This window comes from Mustela putorius, unplaced genomic scaffold (assembly GCF_011764305.1).
Source record: "Mustela putorius furo isolate JIRA1106 unplaced genomic scaffold, ASM1176430v1.1 tig00003974_pilon_pilon_pilon, whole genome shotgun sequence".
Classification (NCBI taxonomy): domain Eukaryota; kingdom Metazoa; phylum Chordata; class Mammalia; order Carnivora; family Mustelidae; genus Mustela; species Mustela putorius.
In genome coordinates, this window is record NW_025422117.1 from 7798872 (window position 1) to 7815105 (window position 16234).

The window sequence follows — 16234 nt, forward strand, 5'->3', positions numbered from 1 at the left end:
GAAGCTGCATTTACTCATTTAAGAATTTTTTTTATACAATCTATACTTCTACAATTATTTAGAAAATTAAAGTGATTGTTTTATTATAAAACTTTTGCCTATAAGAGTGACATCTAGAATGGGAGTGTTAATTTGACAATCGTGGAAGATTATGAGAGATCAATGAAAACAATTATTAGCCATAGAAGCCAGTAAGAAATACAAAAGAATCAGAATAGCTTTTTTTTTAACATATAATATTTATATAAATGATAAAAAAAGAAATATGAGTATTATCTTTCTATGAGGTTCTTTGTTTACCAGGAAGCAAAGATTACTCAGATGAGCTTAAAACAAACAGAAAATATGTTGGACTATTACAGAAGTGTCACAGAGAACCCAAGATTAATAGTTCAGTCTGGCTTTATGATGTAGTCAAGGAACTGGTAATACTTCAGAGACCTAAATTATTGTTCTTTTCTTTCTGTCTCTGTGAATCTACTTGTCTGTTGCCATTGCTCCTTTTCTTGATCTGCTTCATTACCAGCTCTGTAGCAGTCACATCCCTTCATCAGTCTCTGAAGATGTTTATTATTAGTGGTAACTGTGTTCTCATTCTTAACCCCTGGGAACAAATGTCTTGTTGTTAAGGTTTTGAGTTAACTATCCCTCCCTATGTTAAAAAGCTTGTGTTAGGCAGTTGTGTCAGGTAGCCCATGGCTTACTCTGCAAGATTATGACAAAAGAGCTTTCAAGGAGAAGCATTGTGGGGAAGAAAAATGATAATGGACTATAGACTTTGCCAGTTTAAAAGAGAGAGAGAGAGAGAGGAAAAGAAATTTCCAGAAAGGAAAAGTAGAAATGGGAAAGTTAATAATTTATGATACTCTTTTTTTTATACAATTAGAATGTGTGAAAATAAGGATATATCTGCTTTGAAAATTAAAACCGCTCCGAGTTATGTTAGAGTTTCAGAACAGCAAACTTTAGAGAATATAATTTAACTTAACCTAAACTGAGTTGAACTGAATTACATTGAACTAGAAAGTATTGTTTTGCTTAGTTTGTGCTACTTTTTTTGTTTTAATCAGTGAGCTTTCAGTTTTAAAATGGTGCCTGGCTTTTGAGTTTGATGCAAGTCTCTCCCAAAAGATGACTAATATACATATGAAGATGAAAACAGGTGAACCTACACAACAATGCTGAAAATTAAGCCTGGTAATTAATTTATTAGCAAATCTGATAGACATTTTTATTTACCAGAATGAATCACTTGGATTGGTAGCTATTGATGGGTTACAGTGGCACAGCAAACAGCTTGACTAGGAATCATAAGCATGAGATCTTGATCCACATTCTATCAATACTGAAGAGATGTAAAGACAGTACTGAACTGACAACTGTTCTGCTGTTCACTCTGCACAATTTCCTCATTTTGTCACATCAAAAATGTCTCCCTAGTTTCTTTATTTTCTACATATTCCAAACTGCCATGTGGCAGAAGCACAGATTTCTAGTTTAAAATACATAGGTGCTACATAGAACATTTATAGAGACAGAAAGAATCCTATTTCCAGGGCAGATTTTATGTTATAGCTTTTAATTTACATGGTATATTTAGAGTTTACACAGTTTAGGTAGTCACAGAATGCACAAATCCCATCTTGGGCCAACGTATGATATTTTGTTAGACACCAAGAAGTGATATAAGAGCAAAATGCATCGACTGGCTTGGCTTTGGACTTTATATCCTGTAAAAGAAAGTGTCTAGTATCTAAGGAGACAAAGAATGGAGTAATGGACACTGGACTGCTATCATTAATAAACTAATGCATAAAATCTTATGTGTAATTTTCTTATTTAAAACAAATGTATACATTTCATTCATTATACTTATGCTATTCAAAGTGAAAGATAACAGAAAATAGAAAATAATAAGACACAAGAAAAATATAACTGATAATAGTAAAACATAGATGTTGAATAGAACACTTAAAATATTGAAAACTGTATAGCACATTTATATATCTATAATATAAAAAATAAATGAAAGAGAAAGGATAAATAGATACATAAGGGTTGAAGATAGAAACCAAGCTATAAATATAGAGAAAGAAAAATATGATAAAGCTATAAAAATGACCATGCTAACACTTTTTACAATAAATAGGTAAAATGCCAGATTTTCAAAAAAAAAAAAATGCCAGATTTTTACTAAACTACAAAAGTAAAAAGATTTCATGATGGTCTAGACAAGTATGTTTTGATTCATCCTTTTTTAACTTTTCTGGAAATTTCTCATGAAATAAGAATAATGAAAAGCAACAAATCATGAGAACTTAGAAAATGAATCTTCATAATTCATATATTAAAATATGAAAATAAATTCTTTGAAGAACAGAAATATGAGTATATTTGCATCAGTAGACAAAATGCCTTATGTCCAGAGCTTTAAGTTGTATTACCAATGACCCAGACAGAGAAATACATCCAATACAACATGTACATTTGTCTTGAATGGTAGTAAACAGTATCTATAATAACTTTCCCAAATACCTATAAAATTAGACTGGTTGGGAATGGAAGAAATGGAGTCATAAGACATTAGAAAGATTAGTAGAAAGATAATAAAATTTCAACTTTAGAGCAAATTTTATGAAGTCCACTGTTATTAATATGTAGTATAGTTAGGTATATTGCTGTCTCTCCTGAACTAGTCAGGGGAGCCAAGAAATTATGAGATGATGCTTATCTAGTCTTGATTTGAATGTTTACTCCTATGGAGGTACATTCAGCCTCATACTCCACCTAGAGCAAAGATCAAGATTTGGGTGTGGGATGCTTTCAAAGAGGCGACTTCAGAATTGACAATCGCTGGCTCACAGTGACAATGGTTCTTTGACTCGAGATAAAATATTAATGTTTATTTTCCTTAATAAGTTTTACACCTTTAGATTATCATAGCTCTAAAGTGGCTAGATTTTCTGTTTTGTGCAACACAGATAATACTAGACCATAAAGTCTAAAAGTTCAACCAGGAATCTACAATAAAAGATTGTGTCATACTACAGTCTGACTCCATTCTCCTTAGGTTGGAGATTATAGATTTGTTTTTAGTGTTAAACTGTGGAAACCTTTTAAATTTTATGAAAATTTTATTGTTTTTACTTTCTTTGAAGTTACACCCTTAATACACAATGCACGCCATATAATTTCAGAACAAAGAAATGTTGCTCAAAGTAAGAATTATGGTTATGTGCTAATGTTAACTACATTCATTATTCTCATCTATGTTCCACAGTATCCACGTAAGATCGGCTTTATAGAATTGTAGAATATCCCTTTGGAGCCTTAGTTATGATACCAGTTAGAAAAGAACATCAGGGGCGCCTGGGTGGCTCAGTGGGTTAAACTGCTGCCTTCAGCTCGGGTCATGATCTCGGGGTCCTGGGATCGAGTCCCGCATCGGGCGCTCTGCTCAGCAGGGAGTCTGCTTCCTCCTCTCTCTCTCTCTCTGCCTGCCTCTCTGCCTACTTGTGATCTCTCTCTGTCAAATAAATAAATAAAATCTTTTAAAAAAGAAAAAAAAAAAAAGAAAAGAACATCATTTAAGCTTGGGGTGCTGATTCAGAGAATGAGGCTCATGATGTGGTACACCATCCATATCTCCTGTTGTTTGAATACATGGCTCTGAGAAAAAGAATGAAAATAGGAATAGTACTTCTTGGTATAAACAGGATCATATATAATTTATCTCACTAAAATGGAAAATTCTGAGAGTGGAAAGGCACATTAAAGTAACTAAATGTATATAATATTTGATATTTATGTTCATTTACAAATTCATGTCCCTATACTATTTTTTCTTGAAAGGGATGTGTTTATTACATAGGGTAAAGAAATAAAATGAAGTCACAACTTTCAATATATCTATGATTCACAAAATAAATTACATCAAACTTCATGTTCAGCTTGAAGTATACAAGTTCAGATTGCTTTAATACCAGTTTATTCAGATCTAAATGTTCCAAGATAAAACATAGCGATAACGATTGTCCTTAGATTACTATGGTCCAAAAATAGGTCCTCTGGCAATTCTACTAACTCTATAGTTTTCAAACTGTGGTGCTCCCTGCCCAGACTTTGCTGACCAACTTCTGCCCTAAAATCACCTTGACTAACCATAGTTCTCAGTGTATTTTGCTTGCTTCTACCTTTTGAGTCGCTATAGAGACTGTCAAAGTAAAGTTTGTCCCTTTTGTAAATATTTTAATGAACTTAACTTTATGAATGGGTTTTTCTGAAATACCTGTGGGAGTATCTAGAAAGTTAGAATTGGAAAAAGATTAGTACAAGCTGTATGAGTTCATGGCAGGAGTTGATTGTACTTTGTATAAGCCCATCAAGCTCATTTGTAAATATTTTGATATTAATATCGTCACTTTCTTTAAAAATGAAAAACTGAGCACAAATGCTAAATTAGTTTGTTGAGACAATCTACATAAAAAGAGACCAATGGTCCCAGGCAAACTAGGATACATGATCATCCTAAATCTAACACTCAATATAGAACCAGGCATTTTGTTCCTTCCTATAGTTAGAACACTTCAGTATGCTCAGATAAAGGGATACTCGAGTCTGAATTAGACATTGAACCTGATATAGGGACCTACATTGTGCCATCTGAGACTTCTTTTAACATCAATTTAGCAGAAAAATAAAGATATTATTTTATAGGCTGACATAATTGATCTGCATATCAAGAGGAGATGAAGTTGCTGTTCAACAGTGGGAATTGAAAGTACTCTATCTGTAACCCAAGAAAACAAGAGTGCCTTGTATTTGTCAACCAAATTCTAAGCATGTTTATTCAAGCTAACATTTTGATTTTAAGAAAATAAACACTAAATGAAATCATTGAATCCATAGGGATAGTTTTTCACTCAATCCATTTACTTAGGATTTCCACCAGTCCCTATACTGAACATGGGACATTTGTTTGGACAGTAGTGACTAGAATCACCTCAAAGCCAACGTCTTCTTATTCCAATATCACGGACAATTTTCTTTCCCCAAATAAATGGTATCAAGCCCCTTTAGGAATGATTATGAAAATACTTAATAAATGTTCCTGTGATGGTAAGGATCCTTTCAAACATTACCCTTCTCTGTTTGATTACTTGACTTTAAATCTCTGTTTTAGCTTAGGCATGGGATTGGTTAAAAAGACATCACTTTTGATTATGGTGACTCAATTCAGGTTTCTCCATAAATAGAATTTGTTTTTGATTACACAAATTGTTAGTATTTTAATAGGCTGTCCAGTGTTTCAAACCGTGAAGTTTCCCACAATCATTTAGTAACATCTGATGATTCCTGTGTGAAAATACTCTGCCTATAATCATATACCTTCTGTCTATTATAATAACAATGTACATCTTGCTCCTAGTTGTTAAATGCAGCTTTTTGGCTCGAATTGCCCTAGGATCTTACTGTCGCATTGTTATCAAAAATTTCATTTTATTTTTTATTGTATCTTTTTAAAGATTTTATTTATTTATTTGACAGAAAGAGAGTGAGAGGGAGAGTACAAGAAGGTGGAGGAGCAGCAGAGAGACAGGGAGAGGTAGGCTCCCCACAGAGCAGGGAGCCCAATGTCTGACTTGATCCCGTGCCTCTGGGATCATGTCCTGAGCCAAAGGCAGTCACTTAACCAACTGAGCCACTCAGGTGCCCCAGAAATCTCATTTTAATAAAAGAACCACTCACATTCATCTTTGGACCATACAGACCATCCCATCCTTTACATTTTAATGATGTTCTTGTTTTATTAATCAATAAATTTCTTTCCTATATTTTCTTAATGAATCATAAACATTGGTTAAGCACCTACTCATCATTGCCTCATGTTAATACTTCCTTTTATACAATTTTTATTAGATTACATTTAGTAAGAGTATCAGTGAAACTACCACCCTACTAAAATAAAAATGCAATATAGACAAAAACTTACATGTACAATTTGGTTTTTTTATCCCTCTCATCTCAAACGAGAGAGCTGTTATTGTGTTTCTCCGTGCTATGGTGAAGGGACCTCTAATAGCCCTATCAGATATCATAGTTGTGGGCTGATGGTGATGGCCACCTCATAGGTTTTGGGATTCTTTCATTCTTCTTGACATTATCGATTTTGGATATTGCAACATCGCTCAATAAGTGCAATCTTTAAGCAAAGATTTTATTGGGCTGGAAAAAAAAAATCAAGCCAGGGGCCCCTGGACGGTCCAGTCAGTTAAGCCTCTGACTCTCAGTTAGGGCTCCTGTCATGATCTCAGAGACATGGAATCCAGCCTGGTGTTGGGCATAACACTGCTTGTCTCTCTCTCTCTCTCTCTCTCTGTTCCTCCCATCCCTTTCAAATAAATAAATAATCCTAAAAAAATTAATCCAATCCAAGATGCTCAAGTTTTAATTGAATTAAAATATCTGACAAGTTTAACCATACTGATAAATTCAAACTGAAGCAAAATTTTATTCTCCCCTCACTGGTTTAAGTACCCTAAGAAATATTCTCCACTATAATCCCTAAGGTTTAACCAAAACATATTAACATATTTTTGCAATTATTATTTATTGTTTATTATTATATATATGTAAGACTTTGGCTTTGCAGATAACTCAAGAAACATGTAAAGATCTGATACTAATTATATGTCTGCTGGCAATGAGGGCGACAAGCATGGAATATAAAGTGAATTGCTGTCCCCTTGCAGGAAAACTACTTCTGACAATATCATTATAGGCTCTTCAGGCAAGGCAGGATAAATTTCATCAGACAGGTGAACATCGAACTAATCCAATGGTCTGAAAGGCTTAATGAGTTTTTGGAGTCTAAATATAGGTAGAGTCAACAGAATAATTTCAAAAATTATAATTCTACTTTTCAGAATCCCACACTTACCCCAAAAATGCCCTATATTTCAATTAGTGGATTTGGTGGGCTGCAAACACAACCTAAGTTGTAACTCAGTAAATACAGAACAGACTTAATGTCCAAATTTTAGAAATTTATGAGCTTACAGTTTTTTAAAGTACTCAGAAATTCCTTGTCTTCCTGAACATGCCTTTAGGCGAGAATTAAAACCTATTGTTTGTCATTTATTTTCAAAATATCTCTAGGGCACTTAAAACATTCAAACCCATCTCTGACATCCCTCTATCCCCATGGCCTCCATGAGCATCTGACATGGTAACTACTCAGTCTGCCAAAACTAGTTTTTCAATAGGCATTTCAATGTGTGTGACCACAGGTGATAATCTAAATTGCTACTTGATGCCAATACTCAATTCTCCAATGATAACAAACCTTTTGCACAGTGAAAGAAACAATCAACAGAACAAAAAGACAGCCTACAGAATAAAAGAAAGTATTTGCAAACTCTATATCTGATAAGGGGTTAATACCCAAAATATATAAGGAACTCATATATCTCAATAACAAAAACAAATAAACTGATTACAAAATAGGCAAAGGACCTGAATAGATATTTCTACAAAAACAAAATAAAACATAAAAATGGCTAACAAGTATATAAAAAGGTGCTCATATCAAGGAAATACAAATCAAAACCACAAATGAGATACTACTTCACACCTGTTAGATGGTTATTATTTTTAAAAATTAATAAGTATTACTTAGCATACACAGAAATTAGAATCCTTGTTCTTGATTGAGATATAAAAAAGTAATAAAAATAATAATGCAGCCATAATGGAAAACAGTATGGTGGTTCCTCAAAAAATTAACACTAAAGCTACAATATGATCCAGCAATCTCCCTTATGGGTATAAACCCAAAAGAATTTAAATCACGATCTTGAAGTGATATCTTCACTACCATGTTCATTGCAGCATTATTCACAATACCCAAAACGTGGAAATGTTAGTGTCTACTGAGATGGATGAATAAATACAGAAAATGTGATGTACAATGGAATATTATTTAGCTTTAAGAAAGAAGGAATTTCTGCCATATGCAACAACATGGATGACCTTATAGAACATTATGCTAAGTGAAATAAGTCTGTATTTAACAACAGGACAAATACTGTATGATTTGACTTGTATGGCATATCTAAAATAGTCAAACTCACAGAAACAGGGTAGCATGATGGTTGCCAAATTGGGAGGAAGGGGAAATACTCAACATGTATGAATTTTTAGTCACAAAAGGTATATAAGTTCTAGAGGTCTGCTGTACATTTAGTGTCCATAGTTAACAATTCCGCATTGTAAACTTAAACATTTAAGATAGTAGACCTCTTGTTAATTGTTCTCATCACAAAACCAAAAACAAATACAAATACAAAAAACAAGGAGCAGGAGGCAACACTGGGAGGTGATGGATGTGTTTATTAACTTGAGTGTAGCAATAGTTTCATGGATGAATTACCAAAGTATATTAATTACATATGTGCATTTTTTGGTATACAAAATATATCTTTAAAAAAAAAACCTTTAAAAAATAAAGTCACATAAGGGAAATGGCCTGCCCAGAATCCCATATCTTAGAATGGCTGTTACCTACTTCCAATTTACCTAACAATTTCGCCGAATGAATTTCAGATGCCAGTAACTGTATCTACTTTGCATGATTGATGCAAAAAGTAATCTAACACATGGTTTTTGAGGCGTATAAGTTTATTGGGAGAGCTGAAGGAGGCTTTAACTTGAACTTTTCAGGAAAATTTCTATCCAGAAGCATGTTGCTTGATAAGGAAGAGGAAGCATCCAACCCTACTGCAGGAATCTGTTAACTGTGATAGTTGATGAATGAAATAACAAGACTACCACTGATACTCTAAGGTAGGAGATCAAAAGAGAGACCCTGCACTTAGCTCCTCTTCCGAAGTGACTCAGCTTCATATCACAATCTTTTGTAAGTACAGTCAATAGGTAAAATTAAATTGCCCTGAACTCCACATTTCATACAATGTATGAAAATATTATGTTAGCTTCCCAATTGCTTTGTGTGAGTAGGTAGTTGAAATGGATGATGGAAAAGCCACTCACTGGTATCTACCAGAATCTTTATTTTAAATCTATGTGTACAACTTTTTGATTCATACATGCTTCCACACCAGAAATAAAGCTTCCAGAACTCAGAAGTTCTGTCTGTTTTTGTCATTACCTAGTATAATGCCTTCTACATACTTGGCTTTCCTGAAATGCACATTGAGAATGTACATGCAATATAAATTAATTTTTGATGGGTTAGATTTTTTCAACATACTAACCTACACCATGAAACTTATTTTCTTTATAGATTTTCTGTGTTTTCCAAGCTATATTCTATTTTCTTTTAAATAAAATGTTTTTTCATAGAACAACAATTTCTATTAATAATCTTTTCAAATTATTTTAGTGGATAATGAGGTTATGTAGTTACAATTTCTGGAGGGAGTATTTTAAACATCTTTGATTATTAGGATTATTCCAATTAGATACAATTATCACTTTTGCCAAAAAAATACTACATATGAATCTAATTTTGCAAAGGCATCTTGGGGCAAAAGAAACAAAAAACAAAAAGCAAAAAACAAAAAGCACAAAAAACAAAAAAACTCACGAAGTTTAGCAATATTCTACCAAATAAAAAACAATTGGCCTGTCCTCTATGCCATTCAAAAATTGTCAATGTCATAAAAAAATAAAATGTAAAAGAACCATTCCACATTGAATGAACTAAAGGGATGTGAAAACTAAATACATCATATACTCCAGAACCAGTGTGAGGATGAGGGAAGCAAAAGCTTTAGAAAGCACCACTTGACAATTGACAGAATTGAATAACATTATTTAATTATATAAATAGCATTGAATACATTTTAACTTTACTAAATTTAATAATTGCCTTGCGCTTATGTAAGTTTTTTTTTTTTTTTTCCTTATGTAAGTATTTTTGATCTAAGAAATACTCACCAAAGTCTTTGGACTAAGGAGCATGTTACTCTCAAATGATTCACAAAAAAATTACCTGTGTGTGGGGTGCCTGGGTGACTCGGTGGCTTAAAGCCTCTGCCTTTGGCTCGGGTCATGATCCCAGGGTCCTGGGATGGAGCCCCACATCCAGCTCTCTGCTCGGGGGGAAGCATACTTCCCCCTTCTCTCTACCTGCCACTCTGCTTACTGTGCTCTCTCGCTCTCTTTCTCCGTTAAAAAAAAAATTACCTGTGTGTATATTTATATATACGTAATAATACATAATATATTATATAAACATATATATATATACATATTTGTATGCTATATGAGAGAGAGAGAGAGAGAGTGTGTGTGTGTGTGTGTGTGTGTGTATAGTTTTATGTACATGTAAATAGTTTTAGCCTCAACATTTGGGAAGCAGAGTAGCTGAATGCCTATTTCCATATAGGATATCTATCTACATACATGCACAGATACACATAAAATGTGGTGCCAATGTGTTAAGATATTAACATTTGGTCAATCTCTTTGAGGACCATGTGTGAAATCTTTATACTATGCTTAGCTTATAATTTTTATGAAGTTTGAAATTATTCAAATAAAAAGTTCAAATAATTCCTCTTAAACTTACATTTACACTTTCATCTGACATATAATTGGTTACCACTATTGTTTAAGGAATACTTTTCAAGGAAGGTTTCTATGAAGTAGGACAGTTAACTGAAGGCCAAGAAATGCAGAATGATTTGGAACTCCTGTCAGCCCTAAGAGAGACCAAATGGCAAGATGGGCTTTTTACCAACAAGGACTTGGAACACTGCCAGTCTGTCAGCACTGTTTGCTCCAGTGCAACTCTACAAGTCTGAGTACTTGCAAAGGTTGGCTAACAGCAGGACAGGACCTGCAGGAATGGCTGACAGAAGCTGTAATGTCCAACCTCAGACTATGTGACACCAATGGAAATGCCTGTGAAACATCATTAGCCAAGTGACCAGGCCGGTAAATGACAGTCAGATTGCCGGCAGCTGGGCTTGAGCAAGACAAAGACATCATAAATTCTCAAGATGAAATGAGAACAGAAGACATAATCACAACTTTTACAGGGACCTAGTAAAAAAAGAATGGCAGAATGAAGATTAAACAGTTTTGTCTACTTATTCCAGTTTACTAAGTGCATCACCAGAATAACTAGAGACAGAAAATGTAAATTTATAAATGTAAAAATACATTTTAAATGGTTAAACCATAGATATCACTGAAACCAGATATTTTAAACTTATATATAATACACTGAAAATCAGAATGCAAAACTATGTGCAATTATCTTAAAGCTATATAAAGATATAAAAATACCTTCTCATATGTTAATTTCACTTTTGAGATTCATTTGTTCATATAGTGAATAAATATACTGCAAACTTTTTTTTTAAATTTCTTTCCAGTGTAACAATATCCTTGTTTTTGCACCACACCCAGTGCTCCATGCAATCCGTGCCCTCCTTAATACCCACCACCTGGTTCCCCCCCCCTTCAAAACCCTCAGGTTGTTTAAAAACTTTTTTTTTTTAAAGATTTTGTTTATTTATTTGACAGAGATCACAAGTAGGCAGAGAGGCAGGCAGAGAGGGGAAGAGGAGTAGGCTCCCCACTGAGCAGAGAGCCCGATGCGGGGCTCGATCCCAGGACCCTATGATCATGACCTGATCATGATCTCTGCCTTTAACCCACTGAGCCACCCAGGCATCCCCAAAACTTTTTACTTAAGTGTTTTTTTAGCAATTAAAAGAAAATTAGAAAATATCTTAAAGTCATTTTTAGACACTTTTGTACTAAACGGAGTACATGGTATGGCACAAAGATGGGAAATATTAAGACCAACATGGTAGTAGTGATCATGAGTAATTACTATCATTATGATAGTTGTGTTAATTCAGTTTGTGTAATACATGGGATATGGTACTTCAAAAGTATTTTTCCATAAGTATTTTTAAAAGAGTAAGCAATGGACAAGTTTTGAGGAAGAGTGTGTTTATATATATATATATATATATATATATATATATTCATATATATACTTTCATATTATCTTTTACATATATCTGTATGTATATGTATATGTACATGTACATACAGATATATGTAAAAGAGAATATAAAAGTTGGAGATGTGCCAAAGAAGATCAGAGGCATATGGAGGGTGGTTATGTAAAAGAGATAGAAAAGATTTGGAAGGAATTACTACAAACTAAAGAACATGTTGTTTCCTAGACCAAATTTTGTTTTGTTTTATTTTCTCATGAGTGAGAGAAATTTTCTGTCTCTTTTTACAATAGAACAGATTGGTGGGATTTGTGTGAAATCAATCATCAAACATGTCTCCTTTATCTTAAGAAAAATGTCCAGAATGGATGCAACATCATTTAACTTTTAATTCTGAATATGCAATAATTATGAGATTTGTTCTTGAAATGTCTGTTTTCAATTTATTCATATTGCTTGTTTACTAATATAGGGCCAGGGTAGCTTTATACTTTTAAGTAATACAAATGCCTTGATTTGAAGAAGACAACAGTCAGGTTCGGAACACATATGTAATAAAGAATTATTGACAACACTTAGTAATACCATACATTGAGGATTAGAAACGAGGGGACCCATTGTGTAATCAGAACATAGTAGACAAGAATAGGGTTATTTTGGACTATGAGAGAAAGCAATAGAGATGTCACAGAAAATGTTAACAATTAAATTCTAAAAGATTAATTGGCAATCTTATTAGGTGCTAAAGTAAGAAAATATATTCTAGGATGAGACAAAGGTGTGTTTAGAGATTTATAGACATAACATATCAAGGTACACCCAAGAATATCTTATGGTTCAATGAAATTGTGGGGAAAAAATGAAAGAGGTTGTGGTAAAATTTATTTTTGTAAAGATCAGGGTGAGTTTATAGATTATCAAATACAATGTTAGCCTGTAGCAAATGGTACACTGCAGAGGAATGTAAAAAATACAAGAAGGTTGTAAAAATAATTTGTAACACTACAAAGATGACATAATAGAGGAATCTATGTCATAGGAATATCTCTGGAGAAGAATTCATTGCCTTACAGTGGCATAGTGGATCAGATTCAAAACTTATTTTTATGTGCAAAAACTCCTCACGACTGCACTTATGTTAGTGTTTCATTGAATAACTGGGAAAGGGTGTGTGCACTTCAGGAGTGAAGATCTTGGGGACTATTATGGGTTGAATTGTGTACTCCCAAAATTCATACATTGAAGTTCTAATCCGTTGTACTTCAAAATGTGGCCTCATATGGAAATAGCATCATTGTAAATTAAGTTGGTTAGGATGACATCACACTACAGCGAGGTGGTCCCCAAATCCAATATAACTGGCATCCTTTTAAAAGGGAGACATTTGGACACATATGCATATAAGGAGAACAGCATGCGAACATGAAGATGGCCTCCTATGTTAAGGAAAGAAGCCTGGAACAGGTCCTTCTCTTGTAGCCCTCAAAAGGAATCAACACTGCCAACACCTTGATTTCAGACTTTTAGTGTCTGCAACTGTGAGAAAATTAATTTCTGCTGTTTAAGCCATCTGGACTGTGAAACTTTCTTACAGCAGTCCTAGCAACTTAATACAGGGCAATATTTAAATTCTGCCTACCATGGAAGATTTTTAAATTATTATCATTTTTATCCACCACAGTATGTTTGCCTGCTGTTTCCTTTGTCTGCATTATTCTTCTTCCCACCAAGATACACTCTGCCTTGTGAAAATAATTTATCAGAGAAGCTTCTCTTTAACTACTTCAGACTAGGTCAAGTCTCCTTTATTATATATGAATGTAAATTCAAGTACCTGTACTTCATAGCAGTAAACAGCATCGTAATTTCACATTTACTTGGTGAATAGTTTAATATCTTTCTACTCCAGTACAATATATATTTCATGAAGGTGATGAAAGTATCTATTTTATTATGCCATATTTTGGGGATTATAACAGCACTTGATACTCAGAAACGTTTAACATTTTATATATTTTAAATTAATGATTGGCTAGCTTAATAAATGAATAAAACCCAATTAATTGACTAGAAAAGCAATTTACAAGAAAGAAGGGCTGGGTTAATAAGATATTGACTTTCACTTTTGACACCTTAACTTGAAGTGCTTGTGAAACGTGCAGCTATAGCTATAAATTAAAGAGTTAAAAAGACATGGCATGCCTGGATTTTAGGCTAGAGTTCAGGTCAATAATTTGGAGATGTCAGCATACACAGCTCTCTTTCAAATGTTGCAATGGGTAAGATTTTTCAGAAAGCCACAAAAAGTGTTAAAAATTGAAAAACTCATGATAGATATTTCTTTTGCTTTTGACAGTTTTCAAGTTATTAGTGCTTAAAAATAAAGAATTTACAAACATAGGGACAGAAGAAGAAGTAAATGTAAAATGGATAAATTCAACTCCAATTTATTTATCATGCAAAAACTGTGGCTTGGTGATATACATGACTTTCTTTTTAATAAGCTTACTTTATTTTATTGAGATATAATTGACATGAACATTATATGAGTTTCAGATGTACAGAATAATGATTTGATATGTGTGTATATGCAAAATGTTCACAATAAGTCTAGATAATAATTGTTACTATACATGGTTACACAAAAATCTTTTTCTTCTGATGAAGACTTTTAAGATATTTTCTCTTAGCAACTTCCAAATGTGCAACAAATATTATTAATATAGTCACCATGATATACATTACATCCCCATGGCTTGATAGTTTAAATGGAAGTTTGTACCTTTTAACCATCTTCACCCATTTTGCACACCCCTACTCCATATCTGGCAACCACCAGCCTGTTCTCCGTGTTTATAAACTTGAGTTTTGTTTCTTAGATCAAGTATAAGCATTTTCATTTCTGGTTCCACTGACTTTATGGTTGGATAAAATTACTTCCAGAATCTGTAGATTGCTTATTTTTATACTTTGTTCATTGTTGATGTTACCATAAGTTTATACTTATTTCTGTTTTTCATGGTCATTTTGAGGGAAATTAGAAGACATAAGACTTAGAGCTTTAGTTATGTCCATTTGAATGGAAATCTTGTGTTTCATATTTTAACAGATTACATCTAAACTCTGCACATTAGATTCGCAAGTAGAATGTTCACATGATAGGAATATACCAAAGCCGATGAATGCGGTCATGGGAGTGGAGCCCTGACATTGGATATAAATGTTCACAAGTAATTACAATGTACAGCCAAAGATAAAAATTATGATTTTCAGAAGGCATTTTTGAAAATCTAGTCTGTATATAATCTTATTTAGTAGAAATATAGGCAAAAAGTATATTGAAATCAGAAACCAGGAAAGGAACTTCACTTAGCATTACCTGATGAAAAATCTTCAACTTCAGCCAGAAGATGCGATTTTCTAAGATACTGAGTTAAAAAAAAAAAGAAACCTTTTTAAGTTAGTTATAGACCCACTTTGAATCCATCACTGTATATATTAAAATGATCTTTCTCTCTTGTACATAGAAACTTGTATAATTTTAATTTAAATTACTTTTTAAAATGAATCCCTTTAGACATTTATAGAAATAGTTTTGGTTTTTTTCTCCATTTGGAGTAATATAGATAGATATATGGATAATATAGAAATAATTTCCACTTCTATAATTAATTATTTTCAATTCTCAAAATAAATAGTTCCGTCCCATAGACCATAATTAGTTATATGAATGCTTTTAGTAAATAAGTATTGGAAAGACCACAATTGTTACTTACCTCTAAAATGACAATTAGAAACCCATTCAGCTTGTTTAATGATTGAAATTTTTTGTTTGTTTGTTAGGATTTTATTTATTTATTTGACAGAGAGAGACACAGTGAGAGAGGGAACACAAGCAGGGGGAGTGGGAGAGGGAGAAGCAGGCTTCCCGTGCAGCAGGGAACTTGATACGGGGCTAGATCCCAGGATCCTGGGATCATGGCCTGAGCTGAAGGCAGACACTTAACGACTGTGCCACCCAGGCACTCCTTATGATTGAAATTGTTAAATATGAATCATATTTCTTAGTTAAGACTTTCAATTAAATGAAAGATGACCATATGTCTCAGTCTGTCCAAGACACTTGTGGTTTACATCAGGTGTCTCAAATAGTCAATGCTCCAACATTTTAACTGTCAAAACATCTACCAATTTGAATGATAAATTCTATGGTCTCCTTAGTTTTAATTCAC